Source organism: Battus philenor, unplaced genomic scaffold (genome assembly GCF_028537555.1).
Source record: "Battus philenor isolate CCGP_79_NKW_IND1 unplaced genomic scaffold, ilBatPhil1.0.hap1 SCAF_6, whole genome shotgun sequence".
NCBI classification, from domain to species: domain Eukaryota; kingdom Metazoa; phylum Arthropoda; class Insecta; order Lepidoptera; family Papilionidae; genus Battus; species Battus philenor.
The window spans coordinates 3,479,900-3,497,119 of record NW_027181726.1 but is presented as its reverse complement, the minus strand read 5'-3'; the positions used below and the strand labels follow the sequence as shown (position 1 = coordinate 3,497,119).

The 17,220-nt window shown below is 33.2% G+C and overlaps 1 protein-coding gene across 1 annotated transcript in view; it reads left to right on the top strand.

The window, feature by feature from the left end:
- The window catches only part of LOC137930163 (SEC14-like protein 2), a 37,179-nt gene that overhangs the window by 1,905 nt on the left and 18,054 nt on the right, over positions 1-17,220 (top strand). The window lies entirely within an intron of this gene.

Here is a 17,220-nt window from a genome sequence, read left to right as displayed (position 1 = left end):
ACAAATTTAAAAGTATGAATTTAACTTAAGAAACAGACATTACTTTCCGGTTCCCCTATACATATAAATACATTTTACAACCAGAAGTAGAGTAAAAAGGTTGTTCATTAGAAAAAATGCACAGTTTTCAAATAGCTCTAGTAGGTAAAAAGCTTGGCTTGAATAATTTTTGGCATTTTAAAAGATACGATAAGATTCTATGAAAACTCACAAAGGCATTGTGAGTCACGCGAAGCAGTCGAAGCAGAGTTAATATTAATATAATAAAATCATTATAGCACCTATTAAATAACATTTCTCCAAGAATAAAAAACACTTTATTTCGTAAATATGATGTAAACACGCCGTAAAACAGAATGATAAAGTCAAGTATAAAATCTAAAGTCGAACAAAACGAGTGCATGTGTACCTCTGACCTTATCAGCGTTGCCTTGGAGAATTATTGGGTTATTACTTCGTACATGCATTTTGATAAGTTACTCCATTATTGAGAACAATGTCAAAGCAATTAATGTTAATTTTTAAATTATTCCATTGTGTGTCGGAATAATTTTTAAAATTAAATCAGTTTAAATAATCGTATTAGTATGTATTCAATACCTCGATTATTCTGTAATGCGGTATATACCGTATGTCACTAAGACTAGACTGGTAAAAACTTTGTGCATACTTTATTTCAGCTCATAGACGTCCATAGCAAGGCATATGCCAGCCCCAAAGATATCTAGAATATACCATAATCGCCACGCTTTGCAGGCGGGTCGGCAATTGCAGTGTGGTATTGTGGTATGCAGAGGACTTTGCTGTTCATCTTCTGGAAATTTCTTAGTGAGCAGTGGCAATCCTATATAATTAATGCAAGTAGTGCTAATTATGTGAGGTATCCTGGGAATGGAACCCGCGACGAGCGATCGCGAGTTTTAGTCCTTACCACGGGGTTACCGCTGTCCTATAGTTTATACTTATATTGGCTAAAATGACAACGAATTAGAGAAGCACTAACATATTAGGGGGACCGGAAAGTTATTTCGTTTTCATCGACAAATTTTACAGAAAAACCGGCAGTGAAAATTTGTACACTAGATGGCAAAAGGTTGTTGATAACGAAAATGAATATATTGTTATATTATATATAATATAGTCGTGTGTATTTACTTTTTTACTTTCTGGTCCCCCCAATACATTATTTCAGCCGTTTATGTCCACTGTTGGACATAGGCAGCCTCATAGATTTACAATATGATCGGTAGAAAGCGGGCATAGTGTCCTCCAATGATCTTAACAAGGTCGTATGTATATCTTTTGTGTGATTGTCCTTCGCTGCGTTTGCCGATTCGTGGTCTGTACTCCAGAACCTTAAAGCTCCAGCTGCCACTTCAACTCGCCTATCCTCTACGTTGATCTTTCGTTTTTCGACTACGGATCTCCACGTTTATGAAACTATCTATTAGAGAAATCCCAAGCGCACCATATAGATTTAAATTACATATATTTGACTATGATATAAGAGTTCAAATCTTATTCATTACAATTAGATAACAACGAAAATAGACAAACAATTCTGTAAATATATGGAAGTGTGTGAAAGTGGAACATTTTAATTAAACCAAGACTCACCGTTGCAGCACAAATTACGTTTTACAATCCGAACGGTCGTTTTAAATCGAATGTAACGTGCGTTAGAACGCGTCCGACATTACATAAGGAGTCTCAAATGAAATTCTAAATTTAAAAATTGTTTAAATTCTATTTTCTCTAGATCTACATAGTCGTATGTTTTATACCAAAAAGGTTATAGAAAAAAATCCTGGTACGACTTTACAAAATATTATTTTAAAACATACATTAGTTGTACATTTTTTTATTTGTTTTATAATTAAAAAAGAACACAAATATGAGAAAGTCATTTAAAAGGTTGCAAAAATTAAAAAAATATACTTATAGTGCCGGAAACGTAAGTATACCAATCTGTTATCTGGATCAGACAAAAAAAAGTAAAAGTAAACGTAGCTTGGAAGAATATTAAATTAATCTATGAAATATACATAAATTTTATCACAAGTCTCAAAGCGGAGCCCGAGAATTTTAGTTTCTTTTTTGATACATAATATTTTTCGAATTATTTTAAATGAGAAATTTGTGTAAGACCTCGTTCAATAGTCAACACGACCGTGTAGAGAAACTATTTTATCATTGTGTAATATAAGGTACCCACTGCAAGGCACAGGTCCCCCCCCCCCCCCTCAAAGATTACCTCGATGACCGGTCTTTGCGCTACCCGCATCCTGCGACTTCCGGCGATCTTAACTATGTCTTCGGTCCTCTTTTTGGATCCTACCCACGCCAACTGCTACTTCAAACGAGCAGTTTTTCCAGTTTCGTCGATGACTTTAGATCTTCTGCGGATCTTCTCATTTCTGATAATATTATGTCTCGTAGTGAAACTCCGAGCATAGCTTTCTAAATTGCTTTCTGTGTCATCTTGAGTCTTCATGATCAGAAACACGCTCTGGCCAAAAACTTTCGTCTTTAGGCTTTTCGGTGCTTATGACGAGGTGTTTCGGTGATATATTAATAGTAGTCTAATGTATTAGTAGTGTTTATCACAAAATTAATTAATAAACTTTACATTTAAACAATAATTAAATAATCACTCTGAAATATGTTAATTTTTTTTTCTATTTGAATGCGACAGGCCAGTAAACTAGCTGGCATATATACATATTTTAATGCTATACTTCGACGTTTCCAGATTTTCTAAAATTTAAATCATGTAAGGAACCTTTAATTAGTCCAGTGTTCGAAGTTTGTATACAAAAGAAATGTATGTAAATTAAGTATTTAAATATATTTAAAAAAACTGGCACATCTAGTTGATTTTTTATCGGAAAAACATGGGTCAAACCGGTACTTAGGAACATAACTAACCTTCTCACAAGAATCATCGGCACATATAATATTAGGATTAAGCTTAATAATAATGAACACATTATCGTAAACAATAGGTTAAGTAGAAAATAACACGCAAATTTATATAAACAAAATTAATTGTCCGAAGATATATTATAAAATAACTTCAAATATGTATAGATAAAAAGATAATTGCTATTAGAGTCCTTAACGACTTGTTATCTTAGAAATGCATGATGTTTAGTGATTTCCTTTTACAAATAATATTAAGACGTAACACACATCTGTGATTGCGAAAAATAATTTTTTAGACACATCGCATATAGAGAATGTTGCGAATATCTTACCTATCAAGGTTAATAACGAGTTAAGAAAAATGTCTACATCTTCTGAAATATAGCAATCGTAAGGTGCATCTAACGTTACTTTAGCGCGTTTAATAATTGTTTAAATTCGATTCAATTAGTGTTTTATAACTCGTATTAAACCACGCAATAATTGAAAACAAACAATTCTTTTATGTATTTCATAGATCATATGTTTTTGCTTTATTGGCATTCATATCATTGCCTGGTTCGAGGTCGTTGTTTCAGTCCGTAAACTTCCACTGCAAGGCATAGAACCCCCCCAAAATATATCCCCGGAGAAATATACCCTAATCGCCACGATTGGCGTGTGGGTTGGTGATCGCAGTGTGGTATTATGGAATGCTTAGTACACTGCTACCCACCATCTGAAAACTTGTTTGTGAGCAATTGCAATCCTATATAAATAATGCACAAAGAGAGTTATATAAGATTGTCTCACGGAAATCGAACTCGTGACCTACGATCGTAAGTCTTAATTCTGTACCACTGTTCAGTAGCTAGTTAGAGGTGTCAGCGTTAAATGCTCTAAAGCCTTAAGGAGCCATAAAGAGGCCTACTAAATTTCCAAAAAGACGGTTCTTGTAACTGAACAATCTTGTAATTGAACATCCTTCACTGCACTTGAAGGTCTGTAGTCACCGCTCTAGAACGTAAAGCCTCTGCGGCTATCTTTTCTGCTTCTTCCATTAGCACTTTAAATTATCAATCCGCTAAGTTTGTCTATCTGTATATTACTGTTTTGCTATCGAAGAGAAATCACGAGCATCAAACTCTCCACTCTCTCGATAAGCTACTGTGAGCTTGTCAAAGGGACCTGAAAATCACGTTTCAGTGGTCTAAGTCATCACTGGTACCACATATCGACCTTGGACTTTTGTCTTTACGTAAGTTCGCGCTTAGGTGCTGATTAATATCTTAGTTATCATCCTATGGCTGCAATGATGATATATATTCTCGCATGTCAAAAGTTTACATACATACAACCCATTTATATACACATATGTATGTGTAATTATTTCGTTGCAAGCCATTAACTTTTTCAGTAAATATTTTTACAATACATACAAAGGTCAGTAGGCATTGTGTTAAAAGTTAAAATTATATTTTAATAACGTCGTTAAAATTTCAGAATAATTTCAAAAGATAAAAATATAAAGCCAGACGCAAAAAAAATATTTCCCATCTATTGAAATTAATGTATGGTATAAAATTGAGATAATAACCATTTTGACAATACTGTAATTATTTAAAAAAAAATATTTTTTTAATATGTCAACAATTTCATACTTAAGTCACCAGTGGAACAAAAGAATATGATTGTATACTAAATAGTCAGGAAAACTTTCATCGTAAAGAAAAACTAGAAAATTTACCAATACCTCAAAACTCTTCCTAATATTACTAATATTGTATCAAAAATATCTATAACTGAAAATAATGTAAAAAGAACATATATATACACACAACTTACGTAGGTAAAAAATTTATTAATAGTTTCTGCTCCGCGTTCGGGAAATTTTGAAACATCTTTTCGTCTAATATCCCACAGTGCTGTAACACTAAGGTCTACTACCAATAGCCATTGAAAAGATTATTTTTTATGGCTCCCTTTCTTAGGGACCTCTCTTTCACTCCTATCTTGGATGGGACAGGCACTATTTTTGAATTTAATAATCCTTTCAGTTATTTCTTATGTTTAATTCTCCTCTACCTTGAAACATATTTTATTACATTCTTTTCATCCTTTAAATTATTTATTAAATATTATTATTAAATATCATTGGTCTACCTTATACACAACTTTATTTTTTTACATTTTTCCCTCTAATTTATTCTTTTACATTATTATATTCATTTGACTTATATTCTGACGACGTTTAGTTCTTACCCTATCTTATTTATTTCTATTTATAACATCGTTGGTTATCAACATTTGAGAAATGCTGAGCGACATTCGACGACATTGCCCGCCACTTTAACAAAGAGTTGTTTAGATTCCGAGATTCTTTTGAATCGAATTCAAGTCTTTCGAATGCAGGACAGCTGGTCGTTTCGAAAAGTAAGACGCAAAACAACATAAATAATGATAACATATTTATTTATTTGCAGTTAGATTTTATCGATAAAGGCTTGTAATATGATTTTAATTCATTCGTTGAGTTATTATTGTCAGTCGATCGACGCTGACTGCATGGCATAGGCCAAAGATCGCACTATGACTGATCTTGCGCTGCTCGTATCCAGTGACTTATTTGAACAATATTAATTAAAACCAATGGCTAAAGCGTACCTTGTAAAAATCAAAATAAGAAGTCTATAATAAAATAAAGGTAAAAAATTTAAATATACAAATTGACGTAATTATCGACTTAAAGGCTATCTATAAAGTCATGGTGATAAACTTGCATAAACAAAGATTAATGTCGTGATAAAACATTCTTTTATCTTATTCAACGCAGGATTATTGACAGAAATGACGTATGTAATAGATTGGGGAAAACGATCCTTTTAATTTTATATAAAAATTCTTTTTAAAACTACAATATTGTATATTGTAATATTGTGTATATACAATATACTTTTTGTCATCTTGTAGATAGTGACATGATGTCGTTACTATGGTAATTTTGGGACTTTCAAAAAGGGACAAGTAGTGTCAGTATATCTCTCTTGATATTACCCTGACACAACCTACAGAATTCTGAAGTGATCGAAATAAGTAGAGATCTGAAGGTACAAGGTCAGGCCTATATTGTGGATGCATTATCATTTCTCTGTCAAATTCTATAATTTTTTTGAGGGGCTTGAAATGTACGTGGTGTACCTTTTCTATTGAACATATCGACCATTTTCTCTCAATTCCTTGCTTTAATCTCATCAGATGTTAGCAGTTGATAACGGAATCGAAGGCTCTGCACTAGACAGAAATAATAACAAATGAAATCTTTTTAATTTAAATGTTACCTTTTTAATGTTATCAAAACCAGGCACATACGAACAGCCAAAAGATTTCTTTGACAGTTTATACATACTATTTGTGAAAAGATTTAATCTTCGACTTAATAAGTACTACCCGAGAACTGCTTGGCTTCTAGTCGGCGAAAGAGATATTCCTATCAAATTTTAAGTCTTTATGGTTCCAAAGATGTCATGACGAGTCAGTACATAAGAGGAGATCTCTTATGTATATATATATATATATATATATATATATACACACATACACGAAGTTATCCAATAAGGTAATGCAAACTTGCGCAGTTAACCTAGAGGACGAAGAAGGAATGTGTTACCAAACATAATACGCTATGCCTTATACGGCGATGTAAGTATCAAGGCGTCTTGATACTTACATCGAACATCCTCCAAACCAGTATTTTTTACTGGAGACTTCTCTGTTGTAGGAAACTTGCTGGTACTCTATGACGTATTTTATTATTAACGTATTTTAGTATTTTATATCTAACAATTTTCTTTTTTAAATGCCATAAGCAGTGTAATACTAGGCATATGAGATGTACCTCCCGTCTCTGGAAGGATCTAAAACTTGAACTGTTCGGGATTCTAGCGTCGCATTCGTTACTACAGAGGATCGTGTTACTTTTTAAAAAGATTGTCGCGGAGTATATTACGCCATATTTGCCGGTCTTCGGCGGTGTATATTGTTTCAGCTACCGCGGTCGATCGTTGCTATGGGTCACGGCTTCCTGTCTATTTGAACGAACCTCTCAAAATTCACTTTGAAAGTTTCTATATACACTCAGAGTTCCGTCAGTCCCATTGCCTCCACCGTCACGTCGGTCCGCTTTTTAAAACTTTAAATCAAAGTCCAAGATCAAGGATATTGAACGTAAAATATTGTATGTTCGGCAATAATATAAACGGATAGTATTAAGTAAATATTCCGATTGTTACGTCACATTGAATATAAGACACAAACAAACTATAATAAATTGTCCTATATATCTCATATTGTTGTGCATATACATAAATTGTTGTTCATATACATAAATTGTTGTTCAACTACATAAATATGTTCTTCGTACACCTAAATTGTAGGACATACTCATGAATTTTTAGATAAAATTTACATAGTGCATTTTGCTGAAGCAAAGCAAATTATATATTTTTAATTGCAACCCATGTGTAAAAAGTGACTATGAGATATTGAATTGAAATATGCTGTATTTGTATTAGGGCTGATTTAAAATACAATGAGAATGATAAAAAGTCAAATGTGTATGTCGAAACATTTTAAACGACTGATTATTTATTATTAACCACTAAAGGACGGACAAACGTCAAATCGACCTTGATATAAATAAGGACGGATAATCAATTTATCTATATACAGAATAATAATATAAATTCATTAGGAATTCATAACGAAACACGGTTACGTAGTAGAGAACAATTACACAACCATCACTTATTAAGTTCCAGCGTTATTCAAAGTCGAGGGACGTAGTAGTTAAGTAGGGTTAGCTTGTTTTATCTTAGATCAAGTCATAAATTCTTAAAACGCATTGGCGCAAGAACTTTTTACACACCAATGAATCCGTTCCGATAATACTTACATGCATGTTATCTGTATAATTTACGGCCTTGAGACATGATTGCTAACTTCGGGTCTTCATTGAAAGCAATCGCTCGAACTAGCCATGGAAAGGCCGGTACTCGGGATTATTCTACGAAATAAAATAACAAATGAGGAGATCTGTAGACGAACGAGGTAAGCAACAAAACCTAGCCAATTTGCAATTTCGACTGAAAGTGCATTTGAAATGATTGACATTGTGCTGCAAGCCGGCATAGACTTTATGCTGCTTCTTCGAAATGGATCTAAGATTTATACGCTAGCCAATCCCCATATTCCAGTTCTCACCAGAAGAAGGAGACCCCGCTTGGGGTTTTAAAGTTTTCAGCTACTCTCCGTAACTGCATGACGGGAAGTGGTAGTGTGCACGCCACACATTGAGTAGAACGGATAGCCGCTTGGGTCTTAATACTCTTAAATTAAGACCACGAACTGATTGCAATCCAGGACGTCAACCTTCAACGACCTTGTTAACTTCGTTGGAAGGCGATAGATAGACAATCCATGACAAAGGTATGTTCAGTAGTGGACATCTTACCGTGTAAAAAATGTTGATAATGATTAGCTACTTATTAAGACGAGCTTCCGCCCTTTCCAGTACACTCAAATTATAATGCTTAACATGACCGCTCAAGCTTAGGTCTCTTTCCGAAGGTCTCCGAGCATTTGCCATAGCGCCCAACAGTGTTCTATGACTTCTAACCCGATGTAACTATAAATAACAACCCAAGGTGGAGAGTTATCATCCGTTGAATAAACTAATGCAGGTCGCGATGAAAATGTTTACATAACATCGCACGGTAGAGAAATGTCGCGGTTAGTTAGTTTCTTTTATAATATAACATATAAAAATAATGGTAGTGATGTATACAGTTATAAAAACTTTCCATATTCATGTTTTGATTCATTTCAAATATTTTTATAGCATAAAACGGATGTGATGCTAAAATTTTAAAATACTAAATCCTTTGTAAGCCTTGCAGTAGTGTTCAACTTAAGCCTAAGCTCCTCATGAAGCCTTCGTGCTGAAGTTAAGGCTAATGCGCCCTGCGCGTTTGAACACGCAGAATCTACAATTGTCACTTTGGCAGCAATGTGAGTCAGGTTAAAAATATATTGAAACATTGAGACGAAATGATAGGCTTGCCTCAATACACCATAACATAGTAATAACTATCGAGTAACGCAGTATTTTTCTTACGGCCCTCTATGTAATATATATATATATATATATATATATATATATATATATATATATATATTAAAGCGAAAGGGTTAAACTCTTGTCGAGTCCACTTTCGAATTGTCCCCCTTAACAATCGTATTGCCCATCAGCTGGGTGTGGGGCACGTTGGGAAACACTGCACAAACGTTTGATAAAATAGACATCGTATTGGTATTCATTTCGTTTTCTACAGACCGACCAGTTGTATAATCAAGATTTTAATAACGAAATATGTTATACAAAGTTACTATTCTTCTATTAAATCCACTGACATTATCAGACTTCAGGTAGTTTTGTGATTGAATATATTTATTGTGTATTTATAGAATAAGGGCTCAATGAAACCTATTCGTCGTCGTTTCAGTCTATAGAGGCCCATTGCAAGGTATGGGCTTCTTCTAAAGATATCGATGAGGGATAATATTATAATCGCAAAGCTATGCAGGTGAATTGACGATCGCATTTTGGTACGCTGCTACCCATCCTCTGGTAATCTGTGAGCGGTGGCTATCATATCTAATTAATGTATGAAATGTGAATTACATAAAATTGTATCCCGAGAGTCGAATCCGTTGCCTACGATCGTGTCTGTCCTCTATCGCTGGGCTACCACTGCTAAATAACTTATTTTTATTATAACCCTCTCTCTTGGTTTACCATTGCTATTATTGCGAACTACGTTCTTATCGGAAGGCAATTTGTGATCTCCTTGGCTGGACTGACCTTCACAAAGATGTTACGGTTAAAAATAAGGCCCGAAATGTTAATTAATAAATAAATTGATGTAGCAGTCTTACCTGTTTAAAATTATAGTACTCCTGGTCATTACTTTTTCATGTTTTATTTTAGATTTATAATATTTTTTGAAAAATCATTAGTAGATCCAAATAAGTAACACATATAAAACTCGATTAGTCATCTCCATTCAAACTATAATTAGATTCATATGTTAAACTTTCGATAAAATTAGATGTTGAAAAATGTATAATAACAATTTGTGTATATTTTTAGATAAGGATAATGACAATGCTAACATTTAAAAATGAAGTTCGGATACGCTTTCAAGGTTATTAATAAGGAAAAAGATGCTCCAAAGAGAAGTATAATTTTATTTTGAACCTGTTTAAAAATCTGTAAAAGTCACTTCAGTTGACCAACGATCAATCTAGTAATATTAAATATGATGCACGGGATGGCATCAATAGAGTCCTCGACTTAAGTAAAAGATATTTAGGCGCAATCGCTTTCTCCGCAGAATCTTTAAATGTCAATAAGGGAACGACCCTTTTTATATTTACTCCAAATTTATTTATTATTTTGTCCCCAATGTTTCCAACCGATAGGTCTTATTAATGGGAACAGTATACCTGCCTGAGGGCAGACTTATTTACAGTAGATCTTGCCTCCACTGTCTCTGATAGCAGTACTCTAAGGTGTGTGCCCCGTGCAGGAATGCACTACTTGACTACAAGCAGTTGATGGAGTTGTCTGGTTCACTCACACCCCGTGAGTTACCAAGCACGCACTAACGATTTAATCCTTACTCGGTACGCCAGATAAGCTGGGACCCATATTATCCGGATATGGTACCGGAGCTGCGGCAGCTTACTGATTGCAAGTAATCAAGCTACCGTTATCGGTCGCTCCTAACCGCTACCATCACCTACCATGCGACCTGAAGAAGACAAACATTCACTAAACATATCGCCAAACATCCAGTCATAGAACAAACCAGACAAATAAACATGTACGACGTTTGGAGTTAACCACATAGCGATTACGAATCCGACACCAATTATCAGTACCTACCCCTTTCGCAGTAGGGAGACTACTGATCCCCACCTTAGTCTAAACAACCAGACCCGTAGTTCCATTTGGGAACCTACTGAAGCCAAGTGTCCCTTTAGCCGGGTACTAATATGGCAACAATTTACATTCAGACCAGAGACAAAATAATGTATGTAAAAAAAATCAAGTACCCAAAAGACGCGAAAAAACTACTCAACCAATATAATAAATTAAAATCCTAACCACCTAAGTGTTAAGTGTAGTATCTAAGAGTTATAATTATTAGAAAGGATGTATTATGTATATGCCACGATATAAGTCATTTGTAGGATGAATATAACATAACTCTAACATAGCATCTGATCGATTGACAGAATTACAAAATAACAAATGTAAATACTTAGTCTGGCCATAAATACTGTTACTATTCAAAAAAAGAAAATATTACGTTTGAATTTGGAATCTGTCATTTTTATATGATTGCTTGATGTGTTTTCTTATTTTCGCGCCATTATATTGTTAAATATTTTGTTATATTAAAATGGAGTGGGGTGATAAAGAGAACCGAATCGCTGTGATTGCCTTACATAAAGTAGGTATGGAGAAAAGTGCAATTTTTAAAACCCTCCACCCGCTTGGTATTAGTCAAATGTTTGTTTACCGGGCTATTGATAGGTACAATGATACCTCCTCTGTTTGTGACAGAAAAAGATCTGGCCGTCCACGTACCGTTCGTGTGAAAAAGGTGATTAAAGCAGTTAGGGAAAGAATTCGAAGAAATCCTGTCCGTAAGCAAAAGATTTTATCTCGGGAGATGAAGATAGCTCCTAGAACCATGTCGCGTATATTAAAAGATGACTTAGGACTTGCAGCCTATAAGAGACGTACTGGTCACTTCTTAACTGATAATTTAAAGAAGAATAGGGTGGTAAAATCCAAACAACTACTTAAGCGGTACGCAAAGGGAGGTCACAAAAAAATTTTGTTTACGGATGAGAAAATTTTTACAATTGAGCAGTATTTTAATAAACAAAATGACCGTATTTATGCTGGAAGCTCTAAAGAAGCTTCGCAATTAGTAAACAGAGTACAACGTGGGCATTATCCCACTTCAGTGATGGTTTGGTGGGGTGTTAGCTATGAAGGGGTGACTGAGCCATATTTTTGTGAAAAAGGTATTAAAACGTCGGCACAAGTTTATCAAAATACCATTCTTGAGACGGTAGTTAAGCCTTTAACTAACACCATGTTCAATAACAAAGAATGGTGCTTTCAACAAGACTCGGCACCGGGTCATAGAGCTCGATCCACCCAATCTTGGTTGAAAACTAACGTTCCGGACTTTATCAGCACTGAAAACTGGCCGTCGTCAAGTCCTGACCTAAATCCATTGGATTATGATTTATGGTCAGTTTTAGAGAGTAAGGCTTGCTCTAAACGCCATGATAATTTGGAGTCCCTAAAACGATCCATTCGGTTGGCAGTGAAGAATTTTCCTCTAGAAAGAGTTCGTGCTGCTATTGATAACTGGCCTCAACGTTTAAAAGACTGTATTGCAGCCAATGGAGACCACTTCGAATAAACATTGTATATTTTTAATAGTTATATATTGATGTATTAAACTAACTCACTATGAAAGGAATAAATGTTACGTATAAAAAAAAAATCGTGCTTTTCTTTATAACAATATTTATGGCAAGACTAAGTATAAGTAACGAATAAATTGTTATCTAAAAATAAAAAGACAATAAACACGTCACACATAAAAAAGAACCGGATTGGAATACAAATCACAGGTATCAAAAAGTCTGTTGTTAAATGATAAATTAAATAGACGAGCGTGATAAAAAAGATACCAGAAAAAGAAATATTATAAAAGAAGCCAGTAATTAGTTCTTCATAAGTTAAAGCATCGCTAAGATAGGTTGAAGTTAAATAAATAGTAATAAATCAGCTTATGTCTTAGTTACAAGCTATACCGGGACAAGAAAACTTCGGCAAGTCTGAGAGTGTTAGTTGAGATGTAAAAAAAACTCTCACCTAAAAAATTAATAACTCAGAATTTACGTTCGTCATCAATGTCATATTAGCTGAAAGACTGCCTCTGCAAGGCGTAGTATTCCCCAAAAATATCGCCACAATGACTGGTCCTGTTCTGCCCGCGATCTTGTTAATTGTGTCCATCTAATGGGATGCCGCGTCTATCAGTTATTGGTCGCCTCGAGAATGTTACGCCCCCAACAGCCATCTTTTGCACGAACAAATGAATTTTCATTTATGTTTGATGATATTCACTAAACTTACATCTCTTTATAAATTTAGTACATTAAAGGGGATAATATCAAAATTTGATGTATTCACTGGTTCTACGATTTTTACTAAATTTAATGTCGGAAATATGTTAAATCATATTTTTAAGTTGCGTGATGTTTAACAGTTTTAGGAATTGCGCAACTTTTTTTTTCTTATGTAATTTTGATATTTAGTCAGATTGCTTTTTATTCTGAGCTGTGAAAAAAAATATTCGCGCTTCGTCAACATAATATATAATTGCTTCGTCTAGTTAGAATACTTCATCTTCCGAGCTGTAAATAAAAAAAAACATGTTTCGTGCTTGGTTAAAATAAACCTGGTATTAGACGGTTACAAAATTCACCACAGATAATGATACAGTAACATATTAATTCTAAGACTAGACAAACGATTTACAGTTTATCTGTAATCGTTACTCAATGATTTACATCATAAATTGAGAAATACGTATACACATTATTCTTTTTTTTCTAAAGTTCCTCCATCCAATGAGGTTTTATTTATAATGTATTTCCTACTTTCTTCCTTATGTAAATTATTCGATGCATTACATTATTTTTTGTTTCAACGCGTTGTGTTTAATGGTGTTGTGCGTTTTTAATAGAGATATCTGGAATGTTATTTACTTTCATAAACGTTTATATTCATAGCAATTTATACTGAAGTTTCTAAATTCATTGTTTTTAGAATCAATTTTTATCCAGTATCGGAACCACGTAAGGTCTCTAAGAATTAATTTCCCAACGTTCCACAATTTCACCGTGCTTGTGCTGTGTCTTGCATTTTCGTGAACGGGTACTATCGGGGCTGATATTAAATATCTTTATCGGCCAGACTCCTCTTCCTACCTAATTAAATTTTAAATGGTTCCAGTAAGGATACTTCAAAAGCCCGTACCAGAAACGAGCTGATGTGCTATTTATATATAGTCCCGTTATTGAGGACCTCTCGTACTCCTCTGTATTTTGGGACTGGGTATTTATATTTTTTTTAATAATTCTTTTCACATACTCTTTTATTTCTTTATTTTTCTTATATTCGTTATATGATCTAAGATTCCTCTTCTTTCATTCTATAATTCTCTAGCATTACTCTACATACTAATTTTCTTTAATGCGTCTCCTCTCTTCCTTCACTCAAATATCATAGGTTTAGGTTATTACCACAATTTTTCGCTTTTAACTTTACTTTTATACTAGACTTCTTTCCGGTGTGCTATTTATTCAGATCGAAATTCTTCAGTAGGTTGTATATGATTTTTTTTTCTTTACCTCTTGCTTATCCATAATAGATAGAGGTACATTAGACAATTCGTTTATGTTATTTTAAAAAGTGGTTTAATTTTTTTTTATTATTCGGGAAACAGTTTTTAATTAAGTGATGTAAATCAATTTTTTTACGTATAAATAATGAACGTAAAAAAAATAGAAATATATTTTCTTACCACTCCTATGTAAATTCTTACAATGTGATATAAACAAAAAAAGATTTACGTGTGTAAAGGCAGTAGTTTAAAGTGTATAGAAACAGGTGAAACAAGTGTTTAATCACCTTATACTAGGAACTATGAATGAGATTCCACAACCTAATCAATTTCAGAATTAATTCGCACCGACATTAAATCGGGTCCAATTATCTAATCATATAATTTTCACTAAATATTTATCAATCATACTTAAGAATTACCGAAGAGATACGATTTTTTTGTTTGTATAGATATTTTTGTAATGCTGAATGATATTGAGTACAGATAAAAACATATCTTCCTTCTAGACTTAAGTGCGTATATATATACGCACTTAAGTCACTTCACTTAAGTATACAATAAAGGCACGTCACTTAAGTATACAATAAGCTGCCTTGTGTGTATATACACACAAGGCAGCTTATTGTATACATGATTGGTCATATATAAAAAAACTTTAAAAGGTGAATGTATATCTCATTTGTCAGCAAAAAGCTTAAAAATTTTAAAACTTATTTTACAATCACTAATTATAAAGATTTAAATATCTTACATTAATTTATTTTTGTCTTGGAATGAGACAGGTCAATAACTTCTGGAAATACAAGGTCTTCAGGGACAGATAATTAATTTTAATATGTATAAATGCGAATAGTAATTAAAAAACGCCTTTTCAATTTATCACTACGTCAATTATCATTAATTAAACAATTTAAATTTTAAGCTATAGAATTACCTATACATAGCTTTTACATAAATTACTAATCTCTAGTGTAGTAGTGCTAGTAGTAACACTACTATAGTAGTAGCACTAGTAATGAATTAGTAAAGTTCATAAATCAATAATATTACCGACGAGTCAATTCAAATGCCAGGTACATTATTTTTGCTCAAATCATTCTCTTAAAGTATATACGCGTTACTATAATAATTTCATTTTATAAGGTATGAAATAGAAAGTATGGCGTTTTATTGCGTCGCGAATTACAGTCATGTTTCTACAATTGCGATATTATTTTTGACAAGGATGTAAAAAATAAAAAAGCAAAACTTAAGATGTTATCTGAAATAAAAGTAAGTTGGAGTTGCAGTGAAAGAAATTTTTTATTTACGATTAAGTTATACAGATGCCATCGAAGTAAATTGTGTGATAGAGATATATACGTGTAGCAACCAACGCATTTTAACTTAACACAGTGTAATTTGTATACATTTATGAAATTACTAATTATCGTAGTAACAAAGAAAATTTGTAATAATATTAAAAATAATACGTGCTATCTAATAATTGATTATCTGTATATTTAGTCTGTTTTATTATCTATGATCAAACAGCGTAGGTATATAAAAAATGTTCGTATACATTATAAAAACATCGCCGGATTTATTCATTAACCGGCAAAATTTTATTATGTTATTGTTTTTTAGTTCATTATCTATAGTCAATGAATATATAAAAAGGCGTAAATATCATATAACGTACTTGTAAATATATAATCAAAATGATGCATGTTCAAATGTATTATACGAAAAAAAAAAACAATTATAATTTCTGTTTCCATTTCAATCATGATCAGATGAAGTAAAAGGTTATCCGTGGTCTTATTTTACATAATATAAATGCAGCTTCTTTGTAAAAAAAAAACTATTTGCAAGTTGCATATAATGGCAATGGTTTCATAATTTTAGATTCTGAAAATTAGTAATTTAATTGAAATTAACAATGGTTTCTTTATTATATTCCTATATCTTTAATTTCTTCTACATCTGTGATGACATTTTTATTTTTGATAATAAAAGCGAAATTGCGTCTGTCATATATCAAATATGTCAGACGTGGGGTCGGACTACAAAGTATGCTGTATTTACAAAAATTAAACAAATCAAGGAAATGTGATAATAACAACAGATCTTGTCACGGCCCAGGAGACTCCGGTGTTATTGCGTCTAAACACTCCCGGAGAGAGTGTTTAGACGAGAGACTCGTCGGTCGGGAGCGACACAAGTCTCTCCAGACAGCTCTCCCTTTAACCCGGGTTAACCTTGCAGTGGGCGTCCATCGGCTGTGAAAAAGGAATAATCCATAGACTTAAGTTATCGTAAAAATCTTTAGGCTAAGCGCCTTCTGAAATCCTAGTTATCAAACTCAATGGAACTATAAATACCAATAGCTGAACATTTGTAAACGACAAACAGAACAAATTATTTGACGTGTAAAGAAACGTGTAGAAGGTCATCATAATCATTATTTCGAAAACATCAAAATTATATTACATGAAAATAAAAAACTAATGACTGTAGCGATTAAGATGCATTATGGAAGTTTCCTGTGTACATGATTGCATAAAGCACTTGTCTTTGTATGAGATGGCGCAATCAAAATGCGGTTAGCGGACATCTTGACCACAAGACGCCAAGTTGCAGTATTGCATGCGAGAGCGCAGTAAAATCTCTCACATTATACTTTCTAAACTTGTAACTAGTTTAAAACTTGCTTCTATAATGTTTCAAAATAATTTTATCGAAATTTTCGACATCGGTATCAAACAGTTCA